The sequence below is a fragment of the Mauremys reevesii genome, linkage group 3 (assembly GCF_016161935.1).
Source record: "Mauremys reevesii isolate NIE-2019 linkage group 3, ASM1616193v1, whole genome shotgun sequence".
NCBI lineage: Eukaryota > Metazoa > Chordata > Testudines > Geoemydidae > Mauremys > Mauremys reevesii.
This window is the reverse complement of record NC_052625.1, coordinates 87,452,798-87,471,094: the sequence shown is the minus strand read 5'-3', so window position 1 is coordinate 87,471,094 and position 18,297 is coordinate 87,452,798. Positions and strand designations below refer to the sequence as shown.

The 18,297-nt window shown below is 39.2% G+C and overlaps 1 long non-coding RNA gene across 18 annotated transcripts in view; it reads right to left on the bottom strand.

Moving 5' to 3' along the window:
- Window positions 1-18,297, bottom strand: part of LOC120400774 — a 276,808-nt gene that overhangs the window by 26,338 nt on the left and 232,173 nt on the right. For all 18 annotated transcript variants that reach the window (XR_005596069.1, XR_005596072.1, XR_005596062.1 and 15 more), the window contains one exon: window positions 13,652-13,758. This is a non-coding gene — a long non-coding RNA (uncharacterized LOC120400774). The remainder of the gene's footprint in view (window positions 1-13,651; window positions 13,759-18,297) is intronic.

The following is an 18,297-nucleotide window of genomic DNA, read 5'->3' as shown; positions in this document are numbered from 1 at the left end:
AGGGTTTTAGTTGCCTAAGTTTCAGTGAAAGTCACTGAGATAGTAATTAAGATCCCCTTTTTCTAAAGTTAGACTTTAAAAAAAAAACACCAAAAAACAACCATCACTAATTTTTAACACAAACTGGAATTTTTCAAGACAGAGACATATGACAAGGATCTAATTAATCCAATAACATACTTGATTTGAGAAACGGGTGACAGAGACTGAACATCAATTTTCAGGGACTTGTAAAGCCTACTATATCTTTATAAAAGTATGATACAATTCTACAGTAATGGCCCAAAACGATGGAGGTAAATTTGAATCTCGATTACACCACTGCAATCCCAGTGTATTCTGTGGCGTTTTACCAGTGTTAGCAAGAGTAGAATTTTACCCAAAAGTAGTGTTTTAGGTTACAGTTTTTTCCTTTAAAAAAAATGCTGTTGAATGCTACTGTATTCTTGTTTAAGGAGATGCTTGAATAGTGGAGACAGTTTTGCTGAGTTCAGCTCTGTGTTTTCTTTATATTTTACTCAAATAATTTATTGTCTAGCTTGTAAGCTCTTTGGAGCAGGGACCCTCTACTACTTAGAGTTTGTACAGTGTCTAACATAATGAACCTCTGATCTTGGCTGGTTCCACAGCAATACCATAATAAATAATAAATATGTTTTAATACTGGTAATGGTGTATAAGCAGCACCATTTTTGACTTGTCTTTTTTAAAAAAAACCCTTTTTACATTCTTGGCTGGAGCTCAGGAGAAATCTGCATAACTGGAGTTAAGATGTCAGTGTGGCCTACTCATTGTGCTCACACGGCCATATTTATGGGGCCACATACAGGCCTCTCCTGTTTTGGGCTGTAGGAGAAAGCATTCAGCCTACATGCGAGCATGGGGTGTGTGAATGTTTGGGGGCAGAAGAGATTACTGAAGAACTGATTTAAAATACCGTTGAATTCCATCATAGCAGTCCAAAACACTGTAGCCATAACACAATTTTAAGTTATGTGTTTTTAGCCATTGCTATAAAATCCTGTACATTTATTTCAGTGCTTTTTAATAAGAGGGAAGGAAATGCCTTGCATTGCTCAGGGATCTGAAAGGAACATGAAAGATACCCAGAGGGAGTAAAGACCAGGAATCAAGTTAAATCAGGGGAAGTAGTGATAGCTGTATAAAGCGCTTGCTATTTTCTGTGTTCAGGTTTATAAAGCCTTCTGCAAACAAGTAAGTCGTATGAAAACGTTAAAAGGTTACAGTTAGACATGGAGTAAACTCAGCTCTGTGTGTGTGTGTGTGTGTGTGTGTGTGTGTGTGTGTGTGTGTGTGTGTGTGTGTGTGTGTGTGTGTGTGTGTGTGTGTGTGTGTGTGTGTGTGTGTGTGTGTGTGTGTGTGTGTGTGTCACAAACAGCAATATGTTGCATTCCTAACTCGGAGATCCTGGATACATTTTGGAAGAGACCCAAGCTGTCAGGCTCTGGGCCAGCTGATTCTGTGGGTAGGTGCCAATTGCACTCCTAGAACACCACCCACTGTCAGCTACCCCATGGAGCAATAATGGCATTGGTTTTGGAGGGAGATATTGATCTGCGTTCCAAACAGGAGATGAAGTGTTAGTATGGTGGCAGAGGACAACACGATGGAAGGAATTATAAAAAATAGCTTCGCCTCAATTTTAAGTAACCCCCCCACTCCCAAAATTATTTTCTGATGCCATGATGAATGTTGTTAAACAGCAGATTAAGGAGAGACTTGATGAGAGGATCTTTGAGAGGATCAAAGACAAGGTAAAATCATATATTAAACATTTCTTAATCAGTATTTCTAACAATACCCAAATGTATAGGAAGGAACAGAAAGAATACAAAGAGGCTATTCAAAGAGCAAAAAAGAGTAAGTGAAACATATTAGGTAAACATAATGAGAGGCTGAAAACTAAGAACAAATTGGGCCATTAATAGGGCCACAAAGTAGAGAATTTTAGGTTACTGAATAAAAAAATCTAAGAAATAAGTAGTTTGATCAAATCTGTATTTGTTAAAAAGAGATATCCCTGGAGAATGTTTTTCTGAGCACGGATACTGACAAATCAGAGAACACCATTTACTAAAAGAGTGATAAGCAAGTATTTGGACTGGATATAGGTTGCTAATGCATCACGTCAGGATAAGTTACATCTTTGGATTACTGAATAATATACTCCACTCATTCGGTAATACATTATTAAGAAATGAGCCTCGATTCCGTGGTCTGGATGCTGACAGAACTCCTCCTGATAATTCCCAATGGGAGTTCTGGCTATCTAAAGAATGTAAGCTAGTAGGTGGAAAAGAGAAGGCTGGAATTAGTCATGTATTCTTCCTGGAAGTTCGTGAGAAGTGGAATTTTTCAGGGCTCTATTCTAGGACCAATGCTCTTACACCGTTTCAATTCAATAAATAAAGTAATACGGCTGCTGTGTACTTCTGTCGTGCTTTTTATGCAAGACTTTCAAAGCATTTTACAAAGATGTGCACTGCTATCTCCATTTTACAGATGGAAAAACTGGGGCAAAGAAAAGTCATAGGACTTGTGTAAAGGTATAAAGCAAGGGCTTTGCACCACTGAAATCAATGGTTGTTTCACTTCTGAGTTCAACGGTAGCAGCATCGGGGTCAAAATCAGTCCAGAATCAAGAGTAGAGCACTTCATCTTTCCTGTTTCAAGTCTGTCAAACACACCGAAGCTATTAATATCATCCCCTCCCACCACTCAAACTAGATCACCTCCTCTTTGAACCTCCCTGTTAGTTTCCTCTCTCTCTTGCTGAGTAAAATTCACATGCCTTGTGCTCACCTAAACCAGCTATTCTATCGACATGTTCTCCTATACTCCCTGCTACTCTCTAGACTTTCCAGTCCTCTCAGCTTACTCTGCTTTTCATCTCCTCGTTCTATTCTCAGATTTACATTTTATATTATCCCACCCCCTCCAGTAGGGGCACATTACCTGCCAAGTGCCCTCTTGCTCTTCCTTTAAATCACTTCTTAAAAACTCTCTCTTCCAGAAATCCCCCTTTTCCTAAGTCTTGTCATGCATTTGTCTCGACTCTTAACTCTCTTCAGAGAAGGGAACATAACATAACTACTTTACATAACATAGATAAGACATGTAAAGTAGATCTCCTAATTCTCAATTCCCTGCTCCAACCACTTAACTATGTTATAACATTGTGTTTTGGGTGGCAATTGTTGAATTCCTGTTAAGTAGACAGGGAAATAGTTAAGATTTAGAGGCACACACAGCTGTTTTAGTGGATAATTGTAATAGATTAGGTGAATGGACTCAGAAATGGACTATGAAATAAAATGTTTCATTGCAAAGTAATGCACTTGAGTAGAATATTTATGCTAAATAAAGTTTAAATGGCACTGGATTCATTATTACAGTGGAGAAAAAGAGATCCAGGTATTTTAGGATATCCAACATTCAAATACTACATCCAGAGAGGAGCACCAATAAAGATGATCAACAAGATGTTTGCTTGCACCCAGGGACTAATTAGATTAAATTTGAACTATAGTGTCCAGTCTGGGTCATCTTATTTAAATAATATACTTAAGTTAAAGAGAACACAGCATAAGGCAATTAAAATACTGAATGGAGAACATGTGAAAGACTGACAAACTTGATATCTAGCTTTGAAAAAAAAGACTGTTAAAGGGGAGGTATTTGAAGTATGTAAACTAGCTAGGGACTAGTTTAAGTTATTAATGTAAAATAAAAAGGTCACAATCACATTTCTATTGGACATTTTTGTATCTAACAATCACAACTAATATCTAAAGAGGGCTAAAACTGAAACAAGTTGGAAAAAAATTCTCTAGGTGTTCAATTTGTACATTTGACAGCATTTTGTAAATAGTAACTTCCAATGTTTGCGAAGAACCTTATTCACCATAAAAAGTGAGCAGAAAAACCCTTATAAATGTCTTTAATTTTTTTTTAAATTAGGTTATACTATTTAATAGCTACTTGTAATTAATCAGTTTTTTTAAAAAAGTCAAGCTGACAGTATCCCTTTAAACTTGATCTAAATCCAGCTGTCGGAGCAGAACTAAGGGACATAGGTATATGAATTAAATGGAAAGGCATGTCAGAACAATTAAAAAGGTATTATGTGTTAGAGTGGTGAGTAGTTAAAATAGACTTCTGGAGCCAAATGGTTTAAGGTTTTTATGCAAAAACTGGATGACTATATGGAATGGAATGAGATAAAGTGTTTGTTTTCTGCTTGGATGCAGTCACCCTCCCTGCTGCGGTGTATCCTGCTTTCCCTTTGTTCCTGTCCCTGTCCCCGCCAATTGGCGATGTGGTATTTTGCACGGCAGTGTTTCTGGGAGCCCTCTGCCAAAAATGTTATAATGGAGAATGATACTAGAGTTGCAAGTTTCACTTTCTGTTTATGGTTCATTTCACTCCCCAGCAGTGATGCAGGAGCACAAAATTCTTTTGTTTGGATTCCCATTACAGGGGAACTCAAATATTTTTTTTTAAAACCCTCCCTCCCCCCAAAAAATATTTATGAAAACAATTGTTTTCATGCCAATTTTGTAAACCAAGCCTTTCAACTAAGCCCACCAACTAAATTTTAGGCCTCAACTACATTGAAAGTGTCTTTTTAATCCTCTATAATAACCACTCTCAAAAAGGATCGGAAAGTTACAAGTAACTTTCTCAGATTAGTGCGTAGGTGCTTAACTAGGTTCCACTCCCCCGCAACACTATTCAATCAGCTCTCCACATAGAATCTCCAAGGAATTTGCATGTGAAAACATCACAAGATACTGAAAAAATCTTTGAAAACTGGAATGTCTTAAGTAATTGGTTTTAATATATAATTTAGAATACCGGTTTTAATAAAGAGCTGTTTGGAGGTCGTCTCCTGTGCCCTTGAGTTTCTGCTTATGAATATTTATGTTGCACTGGGAAACAAGGAAAAAGGCTTCTGTTCAAGTTCAGCCTGTGACAAACAGATGAGTCCCTTGGCTCTATCCCAGATAAGACAGCCATAAAACAGGTAGTGGCTAAGCAGTCACCATGTTCTGTGTTCCTATTCACCCACGAAAGCTCATGCTGCAAAACGTCTGTTAGTCTATAAGGTGCCACAGGATTCTTTGCTGCTTCTACAGAACTAGACTAACACGGCTACCCCTCTGATACTTAATTACCGTCTCCTAAGTTTAGCACCCCGCCCCTACCCCCCACAGTAGTAACCAGGTCCAATCACATGCTTGGCGGCTCTTATCCTCCTGGAGGCTCAGACAGGGCATAGGCTTGTTAGGAGCCGTACACACCAGTGTTTCTCAGCTCCAGATTCGGCCTGCCTAATCTCTGGCTTGCAGCTTCTCTTTCCAGTCACCGCAAATCTTACAAGGTATTCCTAGGTTCAGATAAGAATTTCACAGGTAAAGTGACCTTCTCTAGCTGCCTTAGGGCCCCATAGGCAGACCCTCCACAGAGGGAGGACGGCCCAAGGCTCTGAAAGGTGACAGGAGAAAGAGCCCCTCCAACAAGTTATTGGTTCAGAATAGGGGTAACTGGGTGAAATTTATGGCCTGTGTTATACAGGCAGTCAGACTAGAGGAGCACTGTGATCCCTCTGGCCTTAAAACCTATGAACACACTTCACAAATTGCACAGCACGGAGTGTTCCAGTGGTGTCTTGTCAAATAGTTCAGGACTGGCTATAATCTGATTATTTTAAAACAAAACAACTTCTAAGAAACGTCATGCAAAAAATGAATGAAAAGAATGTTAAGACTGCACAATGAAACTTTCAAAAAACAGGACCCAACAAAGTTAAGATTGCACATGCAACCTAAACTCTACCGCTTTGTGGATATGCATCATAATAGTCTTCTAATTACACAGGGTCACATACACTGCATTATTTGAGCAATTGTAACATTTTTTCTACCAACTTAGATACATATGTGAAGCATCTTGTATTACTGCATACCAGTCTGTGTATGCCTGAAAGAGTCCATAACAGTCAGTTATTTTAAAAGTACATATTAAATCATTTACTCAGCATATACAACAGTAATAAACATATATAGAATACCTAATTTTTCAGATAAATTAGCTTTGGTCTTAACTGCCTCATCCCATAAATTGCATCTAAAAAAAGCTTCTAAGTTCTGGTATCTCCTGACAGGCTGGAGTATGAAAAACACTGTATTACTATAGGGGTGGGGGCGCTTCAAGGTCCATAATGGCATGGATAAAAATATAATTTTGAGTCTTATAGATGCTTGAGACCCTGGATTTTAAACCCCTCCCTAGCAGAGAAGTGAATGTTGCTCATCCCATAATTTTGAGGGAAACTCCACATTAAGTGAGGAAAGAAAAACATTTGGGGAAGAGAGGGCTTGTCTTGTTTGTTTTCATAGATTTGTAGCGTTTAAGGCCAAAAGGGACAATGAGATCATGTAGTCTTATCTACTGTATATCACAGGCCATTAAATTTCATCCACTTACCCCTGAAACTTGGGTGTGACTAAGCATAAAACTTTGTTTGACCTAAGCATACCTTCCAGAAAGGTGTTCAGTCTTGATTTGGAGATATCAAAAGATAGAAAATCCACCTCTCCCTTTGGTAGTTTCAGTGATTAATTACCCTGGCTGTTAAAAAAAAACCTACCCTATTTCCGGCTGGAATTTGTCTGGCTTCAGCTTCCAGCCATTGGTTCTTGTTAGGTCATTCTCTGCTAGATTAAAGAGCTCTTTAGTACCTGCTATTTCCTCCCCATGAAGGTACTTCTACACGGTGATCATGTCATCTCTTAGTCTTCTTTTCAATAACTTAAACAGATCCAGCTCTTTACATCTCTCACTGCAAGGCATTTTTTCTAGTCCTGAAATAATTTTTGTGGCTCTTTTCCGCACCCTCTCCATTTTTTCAACATCCTTGTTAAAATGTGGATGCTAGAACTGGACACCTTATTTCAGTATTAGTTTGACCAGTGCTATATACAAAGTTATTATCACCTCCCTACTCCTGCTCACCACTCCCCTGTTTACACATCCAAAGATAGCGCAGTAGCCCTTTTTGGCTCCGTATCACACTGGGAGCTCTTGTTCTGTTGCTCGTCCACTGTGATCCCTAAATCCTCTGAGTCACCGCTTTCCAGGATTCAGTCCCCCATTCCTTGTCCCTAGATGTACAACTTTGCATTTGGCTGTAGTAAGACATTTGTTTGAATGTGCCCAGCTTACTGAACAATACAGCTCGCTCAATTCGACTGCCTTGTCCTCCTCATTATTTACCATCCCGCCAAACTGAGTCATCCACAACTTTTATCAGCAGTGATTTTATATTTACTTCCAGATCAATGAGAAAAAAAAGTGTTGAACAGCTCGAGACTTAGAAAAAATCCCTGTGGAACTCAACTAGAAACATCCCCATTTGATGTCAGTTAGCCAATTTTTAATCAATTTAATGGGGTTCTCCATTGATACTGTATAGTACTGCACAACATTCAGATTAAAAAATAAGTATTAAGTCAAATGCCTTACAAAAGTTTGTTACATCTGTGCAGTTAACTTTATCAACCAAATTTGTAGTTACCTTAAAAAATGAAATCAGGTTTGTTTGACAAGACCTTGTTTCAGAAAACCATGTTACTGGCATTAATTATATTCTGTCTTTTCTTTATCAATTGAATTCTGTATCAGCTTTTCCATTATTTTATCCAGGATTTATGTCAGACTAACCAATCTATTGTTACTTGGGTCATCCTTCCTGCCCTCCTTGAATACTTGCACAACACTAGCACTCTTTTAGTCTCCTGGAACTTCCCTGGTATGCCAAGGTTTACTAAAAATTAACGTCATTGGCCCAGAGATCTCCTTAGTCTGCTCTTTTAGAACTGCTGAGTACAAGTCCTCATGATTTTAAATGTTTATCCCTAGTAGATGTTGTTTAACATCCTCCCGAGTTATTAATGGACTAGAAAGTACAACCTCATATGATACAAACACATCATCTTGCCTCTTTTCCAATAGAAATATGTATTAAACCTTTCTGCCTTTTCTGAATCAGCAGCAATTTTTCCATCTCCATCTAGTAATATGTCTATATCATTTAAGTGCTGTTTGAAGCTTCTCAGAAGTTTGGAATGTAACATGTAGTCCAGGTGGAGATGATTTAGTGGGAGAAGGCTGGTGAAGTTGGGAACGAAAGATGGTCTTATGCTTAAGGCACTGGAAAAAACTGGATTCAATTCCTGGCTCTGCCACAGACTTCCCGTGTAACCATGGGCAAGTTACTTCATCTTTGTATCATCATTTACCCATCTATCAAATGAGCTTCCTTCCCTCAACAAGGGTTCTGTAAAGATAAACTCATCAGGTTTGAGTTGATCAGGTACTATGGTGATGGGGATTATATAAATACACCTCTACCCCCTATATAACACTGTCCTCAGGAGCCAAAAAATCTTACTGCATTATAGGTGAAACTGCATTATATCAAACTTGCTTTGATCCGCCGGAGTGCGCTGCTCCACCTCCCTGGAGCGCTGCTTTACCATGTTGTATCCGAATTCGTGTTATATCGGGGTCGCGTTATATCAGGGTAGAGGTGTACTTAGATAGCAAGCTAAAGGTGCATTTATTGCAAATGAGGTATTAAAAAAAAGAACGGATTCCTGTCTACATCAATGGTGACCTAGTCTACACAATCATACATCCAATATACAAAAGGTTAAGTTGGTTTCACTCAGTTTAATGGTAATAAAAAATTTATCTTTAGACACCGGAAGTATATACAGCATCAAAAAATAATTTACAATCCAAACACCCCAGAACTTTGAGAAAGCTTGAATCTTTGAGGCTGGTCCCTATCTGTATAATGGATTAAGCCGAAACACATGATCCAACACTAAAGTGCACTGAAACAATTATCATTCCACTTCACCTTAATATCCTGAGTTACCTCAAGCCACAACTGTCACTTCATGTCCCTCTAAAGCAATTGAGAATTGTTACATTGCCCATGTTCTCTGTCCCATGGTGCCATCTTGACAAGGCTAAGGACAGAGGTTTCCCAGTTCAAAGCCCTTGCTCATGGAACTCCATCTCCAAGGATGTCCACCAGAATCATTCTGTAGCCCTTACCAAAGGCAGGTTGAATGCCCTTTCTAACATTTTTACTACGTTAGCCTTCTCTTGTGGGTTATTTTTTCCACGTGCTGATCATTTGGTTTGTTAAGAGTGGCCAGCTTTACGGGGACATAAATATTTCTGGTAATATATTGGAAGCTTTTTCCAGATAGAAATTCCTATTTTTCATTTAGACGAGTCATGATCTGCTAGCACCATTTTGCCCAGAAAAAAAATATGTTTTTAGCAAAGATGACATCACTGAACTTTAAAAGGGTTTCAACAGCCAGACTTCCAGTAAAAAGAACGAATAAAGTTAATTAATGGCTCATTCAAAGCTCTTATTTAACTTTTAGAGATTGAATATGCACATTCTAAGCCTTCTATCTAAGCAGAAGCATTAACAACTCTTGGTCATTTACTTCAATTCTGTTTCCAAACCAAAAACCTGGTTGTAGTGGCATTCATGGAAAAATAAATAAAATTATTAAGCTTGTGCCTTTCAGATCCAAACACATGGTTACAAAATGGACAACTCAGTTCATAAAGCAAGAACTTCTGGACCATAAAACTTCCTATTTGTAATACACAAGCAAAAAATAAAGCAGGTTTCAGGAAGTGATAGGATCAGGGGGTTTGCTACTTCCTCTGTTTAAAAAAAATCAAAAGGAGTCTTATCCTCGTGAGATTTGGGTACTGTGTTAGTATTTTTACATCTAACCATCATGAGAAAGGAAATTAACTCCATACTGGTGGGTTTTCCACAGCTTGACACAATCAATAAGGTATCTTCAAGGTGTCTCAATCAAAGGACAAGAGGGATACTGTGAGGTTATTTTCAGATGACATGGTAAAAGTGATCCCAATTATCTCTCTCTCAAAATAAACACAAATACTCACACTTTAATCTATGACACAGAATCAATTCAAGGAGCAGGGTTATTGGATTTATTGTTTGAGGTGGAGAAAGGGGCTGGTTAGCTCAATTTTCTCTCTACTTTTGGCTGTTCAGGTTAACTTGCATGCCAGTCACTAGCCATCAGGAGGGAGTGCATGACACTGGCTCCCGATATATGCGGTGTATGGACTAAGGAAAGGGTCTGCCAGGAAAAAGTATTCCAATTCTGCTAATGTCATGTCTGCCACAGAGTTCATAGGGATACTATTACTAAGCATTTCTATAACACTGACATATTTAAAAGTACTAAGCAAATATTAACTAATAGTCATAAACACTCCTCGAAGGGGAGCAGAGAAGCATTATCCTTGTTTTCAGGTGGGTAGCCAAATATATTCTCCGATAATGTTGCTACTCCCACTCTGCCTATCATCTCTTGTTCACTACTGAGATGTTGACTCCCATCTCTGATCAGCCCATGATCCCACCCTCCATTGCCCACTGGTTTAAATTTCCAAATGAGCATCTTCTTGGTTTTCTCCTATCTTGCCCCTCACGCTGGGGAGGCACTCCCCATAAACATCTATAAAGTTACCTCATTATCCTCCTTCAAAACGCTCCTCTGCCATGAAGCCTACAAAAAACCTGACAACAGTTAGACCACTGGTGCACTAAAACCATTGCCTCATCACGCTGGCCAATACGGTCTCATTGTTTCCTTGTACTCCACATCTGCCTTTATCCATCTCTTGTCTTTTACTTAGACTGTAAGCTCCTGGGGCAGGGACTGTCTTTTTGTTCTGTGTTTGTACAGCACCTAGCACAGTGGGGTTCTGGTCCTTGATTAGGGCTTCTAGATACTACAGTATTACAAATAAATAATAATGACACTTCACTGATTGACTGTGTTGTCACTTGATATCCTGTCAGAATTTTGGAGATAGGGTTGGGTGGAAGAGTCTAGAAGATTCTCTCCACCACATGCAGTTCAGTTAACTTATTAAGCATATTGTTTCATTTGCAAAGTGGGAGGCCAAATGCAGGTTAACAAGGTTGAATGCAGGTTGAACAAGTAAAACCTCATTAAAACCTGTGCACGGTCTATGGCTGAGTTGTTTCCAGCCTTACTCTCCACATTCCCTGTTCCACTCATGTACTCTCAACAACAGTCCTCCAGGAAACACGGGCCCTCTGACTCCAGTTCCACTGATCACAGTATAGTTGCTTGTTATTCTTCTAATCGGCCTTCAGACTTCTAATTACTGTTGCTCCAAAAGACACTGCCACAGCTTTGATAGAATGAGATTAAATCATTATAGGTACAGGAACTTCTGCTAATATGTCACATTGAACAATTCATTGTTCAATCCATCTAGAAACAGTGTGGGAAGACACAGAATAACCTGTTTGATTCTTAGCATAAAACAGAAATTATCTAGATTTTAAAAAACTTTTTCTTCTGTTGAAATAATACATAAGAGCTCTTCTTGCATCCAAAGTATGTAAAACAGTTTCCCCCTTATTAATATGGAGCTTTGGAAAAAATACCAGCAAATTCATTGTCTGATCAATGTGAAATTCAGAAACCACTCATGGCAAAAACCTGGAATCACTCGAAGAAAAAAAGGTTACCGTACTTTAATATAGCAAGAGGACAAATGTCACTCGCAAGAAATTAAGTCATTAAAACAAAACTTAAAGGGACTCTGAACTGTGGAATGAAACTCAGCCATCTCGAGTCTTCACTTGCTGGCATAAATCAAAACGACTTATTTGTTACATCCTGTGAGGCTTATTATCCATTGGTGGGCTAGACAGTAAAGGAGTTAGACTACAACAATAATCCTAAAATATCAGGGTTGGAAAGGACTCAGCAGGTCATCTAGTCCAACCCCCTGCTCAAAGCAAGACCAATTCCCAACTAAATCATCCCAGCCAGGGCTTTGTCAAGCCTGACCTTAAAAACCTCTAAGGAAGGAGATTTCACCACCTCTCTAGGTTACCCATGCCAGTGCTTCACCACCCTCCTAGTGAAAAAAAGTTTTTCCTAATATCCAACCTAAACCTCCCGCACTGCAACTTGAGAACAAGGAGTAATGGTCTGTCATTTCGTACCACTGAGAACAGTCTAGATCCATCCTCTTTGGAACCCTCTTTCAGGTAGGTAAAAGCTGCTATCAAATCCCCCCTCATTCTTCTCTTCTGCAGACTAAACAATCCCAGTTCCCTCAGCCTCTCCTCATAAGTCATGTGCTCCAGCCCCCTAATCATTTTTGTTGCCCTCCACTGGACTCTTCCCAAATTTTTCCCCATCCTTCTTGTAGTGTGGGGTCCAAAACTGGACACAGTACTCCAGATGAGGCCTCACCAATGTCGAATAGAGGGGAATGATCACGTCCCTCGATCTGCTGGCAACGCCCCTACTTATACAGCCCAAAATGCCATTAGCTTTCTTGGCAACAAGGGCACACTGTTGACTCATATCCAGCTTCTCGTTCACTGTAACCCCTAGGTCCTTTTCTGCAGCACTGCTGCCTAGCCATTCGGTCCCTAGTCTATAGCAGTGCATGGGATTCTTTCGTCCTAAGTGCAGGACTCTGCACTTGTCCTTGTTGAACCTTATCAAGTTTCTTTTGTCCCAATCCTCTAATTTGTCTAGGTCCTTCTGTATCCTATCCCTACCCTCCAGCATATCACTCCTCCCAGTTTAGTGTCATCTGCAAATTTGCTGAGGGTGCAGTCCACGCCATCCTCCAGATCATTAATGAAGATATTGAATAAAACTGGCCCCAGGACCGACCCTTGGTGCACTCTGCTTGATACTGGCTTGCAACTAGACATGGAGCCGTTGATCACTACTCGTTGAGCCCAACGATCTAGCCAGCTTTCTATCCACCTTTAGTCCATTCATCCAGCCCATACTTCTTTAACTTGCCAGCAAGAATACAGTGGAAGCTCATATCAAAAGCTTTGCTAAAGTTAAGGAATAAACATCCACTGCTTTCCCCTCATCTACAGACCCAGTTATCTCATCATAGAAGGCAATTAAGTTAGACAGACATGACTTGCCCTTGGTGAATCCATGCTGACTGTTCCTGATCACATTCCTCTGGCGATCGTGATAATGATAACATGATAATCTGTTTTATTTCTCATAAGCCAGAGTGCTTTTCTAGTGAAACTGATTATTAAAATGAAACACACCACTTTTTACACTAAATAAACAACCCTCAATCTTATTAAAATTCAGACCAGAAACTTGTAAGAAAAACATTTTGCAGGAAATGGATATGTGATTTATAAAGACAGTTAAACATGCTACTCCTTTTTCAGTGAAGGGACAAAATAAATATCAGTCTTGTAATCACTGGACTGTCATACAGGTCAATAGCATTTGCTAACAGAGACTGCATTAATGTTATGCAGGGGGAGAGGACAAGATACAAGGTTGATTCTAACCTGCAAGACATATTTATGCTTAGTGCCTTAACCTGGTGGTCCAGATAGAGTAAGGCCTGGGGCAACAATAAACAAACTTCAATATCTAAGAGCCAAAGAGTGAGAAAAGGAACTCAGATTTCTTATCCATGACATTTTTCACTTTTTAATTTTACTCACAGTCATGTGTTTTGTTATGGCCCACTGGTTGCTCTCTGATCATTTGTCCAATGCATTTTTTCAGATACTTGAAGTTGTGCCTGATTGCTGAATTCAGTTCCAGTAGCCTAGGCAAGATACAGAGGTATGGGGAGAGAGAGAGAGAGTTTTACTTCCTGCCCTTCAGTGGAGCAGGCTAGGAGGCAGCGTTTTGGGGGTTTTTTTGTTTTTGTTTTAGCCCAAGGCAACAGAAAGAGTTGATCCATCACTGCCCAGGAACTGCAGTCTTTTATCATAAAGAAACACACAGATATCCTGACTCAAATATCTGCAGTTGTCTCCAGTCTTATGTACATCACAAACACTGCCATGTTGTTTGGTCCTGCCGCTGTAGACAGAACTGAAATGTTTTAACTATGTTGCAGATTTCTGCTATAGCCTTGGACTTTACAAGGCTCTATTATGATTTAGTAACATGGTGCAATATCATCTTTAGGAGGCCAGACCAGACAATCACAGAGGTCCCTTCTGGCCTTAAAAATCTATGAATCCTCAAGCCATGTTTTGGCCATTTTGTGGCACTACTTTCCATGTACGAAAACAGGAATACACGTCCTAAGACTACTCATGTGCTTGAAGTTGGGCCTGTTCTTAAGTACTATGCATAACTGGGACTTGAACCTATAACACTGTAAAGAGCTTTTAAAATGTTCCGTTTCCACCCCTTACAAAACTGCAAAGATGACATCTCTTTCAACACATCCACACAGCACACATTTTAAATTTAGACAGCATGTCAGACTGCTGCATTTTGTTTATTAATATTTAGAAGGTTCCTCTCCAACACGTAAGTGTTTATGGCAGCCTCCTTTTAACCTGGTCACCATTTAAGGCATTGGAAGATACCAAAGGGAGGGCTCCAGGCAACTGTGCACTCCAAGGCAGTACTTCTATTGTGGAGAAGGCAGGTAGTGACTTTGTAGTTAGAGGTGTGTTCTAAAATGGGTTTAAAATAGGACACAAAATCCTGTCTCTTTAGAAGTAGGTGGCTTATTCAGTGTGAAGTGTCATACAGGGATAATTTTTTATACCCTTTGAATTTTCTGTGTCATTTTTGTTTGGTTTCTATTCATTTTTTTAAAATAGTCTTTGAACTTAGGCTCTATCTGAATTTTTCCCTTGTTGACCAAGCTCTCTTCAAAAATCTTTGTCTATACAAAAATTGACAGAAAGGTGGACTCTGGTGCAAAAGGTAGGGTTTTTTTTTTAAAGTTACATTTAGATTAATTTTTAATCATGATTCATGCTGTAGGTGTAGGCACTGTGCATGCAAGCCCAACTGGCTGATGGCGGCTGGCCAGATGCATGCCTTATTTGTTGATATAGGCCCTTTTCTGTCTGACTGTCCTACAGCGGAGGAGGATTCATGTGCAGCTGCATTCTCTATCAGCAGCTGTACTTCTACCCACACCCTCTCACAGCCAGTAAACCAATAACAAAATAGAAAATTAAGGTTAGGGTTGCTTACATACAGAATTCCTGATTAAAAAAGGAAATGAAAAGATAAGCCACCTAAAAGCACATATCATCTACTCCTCCACCTAAAATTACACACTTTGCTATTAACACAACCATCATGCCTCATGCAGACCATGCAATGTATCCTTAACTCTCCATCCCTAGGGAAGTCAGCCTTCTGTCACCCCCTTTCGCTGCCCACCTGCACATAACCTGTTAGTGAAGTATCCTCTCCCAGTGCAACCTACTATTGCACCTAACAGCCACAGCTAATAATAGCGGGGGTGTGGGTGTGGAGGGAGAAGAATAATCTAATAAAGGACTACATGGGGAGAAAGGCAAAAAGGGAGGCAGCATTAAGGTTGAGTTGCATACCCTGCAGAAGGTACAATAGTCATGGTACTAGAAAGATGCGAACTTGCAGAGGGAGGAAGAAGCAGCAGATACGTACTATTAGGAGGCTTAACTGTTCATTCCTTGATTTTGTGGCTTTGTATCACACAAGGTTGCTATGCGCACAACATAACTGCTTCAGAATAAAGATTTCTGTGTATTAATACTGCTAGCACTCTGACATCAGGGGTTGTATGTACAGGCAAATACCATTTCCAACAGCAAAGATATATGAGGAAACCTTACCCAGTAGAATCTTAAGCCATAAAAGGATGGGAACACGAGGAGAAAGTGAATATTGGATACCATATCTTACCAAGAGACTTATTAGCTAGATCAATAGGATGATTACATACACTAGACCAAATTCATCCCTGATGAAATTCCATAGACTTCAGTGGTGTGAGAGGGATGAATGCAGCCTGTTTTGTTGAAAATTGCTGTGCATTTATGGTGTATTCTCGCACATGTGGGTGTTATTTTAAAACTATAATGAAAATGAAGCTGAAAAGATTTTAGCACTTTTGTGGACTCCAGCAGCTGCAGATCATATGCTTTATATTGCTGTTTATTTCCTCAAAACAAAGTCATTAGAACTTGGAAAATTCAGTTTCAATAACACAGAAGGTTTGGGTAAACTTCTGAAAACATGAACTTTTATCCAAATAATCCAGATTTCTTAGTTTGACAAATTTGAATGAGAAATTACAATGAATGAACTTTCCTGGAATGTCAGCTTTTCATTTTATGGTCCTTGAGAAAACTGGGACAATCAGAGTAATGTGGATTAAAAAAAAATTAGTAAGTACACTTGCCTGGAGGAGGGTCATCTACTTAAACATACGCCCCACTCCCAAACACCTTTCTGCAAAAAAGGGTTCACAATCTGGATTCAGGTCCATACTTTTTTTAGCCAAATTTGGTGACCTCTTTCTAGTCCTAACAAATCAGTTTGCAGCCTGTTTACTTTATGGGATATTAACATGGACAAAGAGACAACTTAAGGTACATCACAAATATTTGGATGTTCTAATATGTCTCACAACAATAGAAGGACCATAACATCCTTAAGCGCTCAAGTTAGCCAGTCCAGAATTTGGCTCTCTTTATTGCATAGGGTACTGCAAGGCTGTGTCATGGTAAGTAGTTCCAGATTCCATCAAGCAGTCCACAATGAATTAAAAAACAATACAATCCAGATGTTTTCTCTAGTAAACACTTCCCTTCTCAGCAAGGTGAACTAAATGCAAAGGATATTGCAATAATTCTTTCCCCTAGAACATTTATTTTACACAAGCGAAAGTCAAATGTAAAATACCATAAATGTCTTTTCTTTCAACACAGTAGAGCCTTTTGGCTTACTTCTTTGTGCTATCCATGTTGTAAGCCAAATTCTTGAGGACATAAATCATTCATGCAAGCAAGATATATTTGCCTATAGATATTTTTAAGCCTACTCTTACTAGGACTGACAAGTCAAATTTGGCCCCTAAAACCTTGCAACACAAATATTGGTGTTCTTTTGTACCTAGAAATAGGAACATGAAATTGACTATGCATAAAAATGAAACCGACTAGCATAATTATTGTCCAAGCTGAGAGAGAAAAACTATCAAATACATTAATCAATTAAAAGCATAAAAACTACAAAGTAAATACATTATTTTAAAATCTTTTCATTTTTAATCATCTAAACTATTACTTGTACCAGAGATAAGGATTTTTAAATATAATTTTTAACCTGATGGTTACTTTAAATTGAGGCAAATTTTCTCAAAATATGAAACTAAGTTCAGAAACACATTTCAATTAGGTTTGGGGTTTCTGTTTGTGTTTGCTTTATACAATTTTTGGCTGCTGAAATTAACAAAACAAAACAAAACTTTTCAAGGGAGACAGAATGTGTGTGTCAAAGCTGGGTCTGTCTGAATGTGAAAATAATTTAGAACTGCAAACTCAAAATCTCACAGGAAATGACTAAATTCTCTCAAGATCAAGCCCTTAGGAATGACCTTGGATACCATTTAGGTACATTCTTCCTTTTAGAATCCAAGGACCAGATCCCTCAGCTGCAAAGCCCTGTTGAACTCAGTGGGGATCTGTGGGGATGAATCTAGCCACAAGTCTAGGACCTAGTGGAGGCTTCTGTGATCCTGTTTGGAGAAAACTGAAGGTCAAATCCTGCCCTGGATGACACTAAGGGGGTTGGGGAGCAAGATAGCTGTCATATGGTGGAGAGAATTTGCTGTGGCTCTGAAAAGGAGTACATCGTATCCCCTTGGGCCACAGCATGTCATCCACCATGTTCACTGTCTCTTCCTTTCTAGGGTTCTCATGATCAGTAAAGAAAGATCCTAACCATCTGTTTCTACATACACCCTCTTCCCATCACAGTGCATCAGATGGAAAGATCTAGCCCTAAGTATCAACAACAGATTTCATTCAATAAAAAGGGTGTCAGCTTACTTCATGTAATTCCTCTTCTATGTATTGTCTGCCACAGATCCCCCTACCTGAGCATGCAGCTTCTATGGCGTGGCTCTGTGGAGGGAAATGTCCTGAAGGAGAACACATTTTAAAATACAAATCTTGATGCAGCAGCCTCCGTAGCACTGTACAGGGGATCGATTGCGTCAGCCAATGCCTTAAGAAACTAAAACTATGCTACATCTGCTCTTCCTCCAAACACAGCGTGTTTTGTAGCTTGAATGAAAGCTACAGAGCATCTTACTTCTTGATTTAGGATTTTAGCTAAA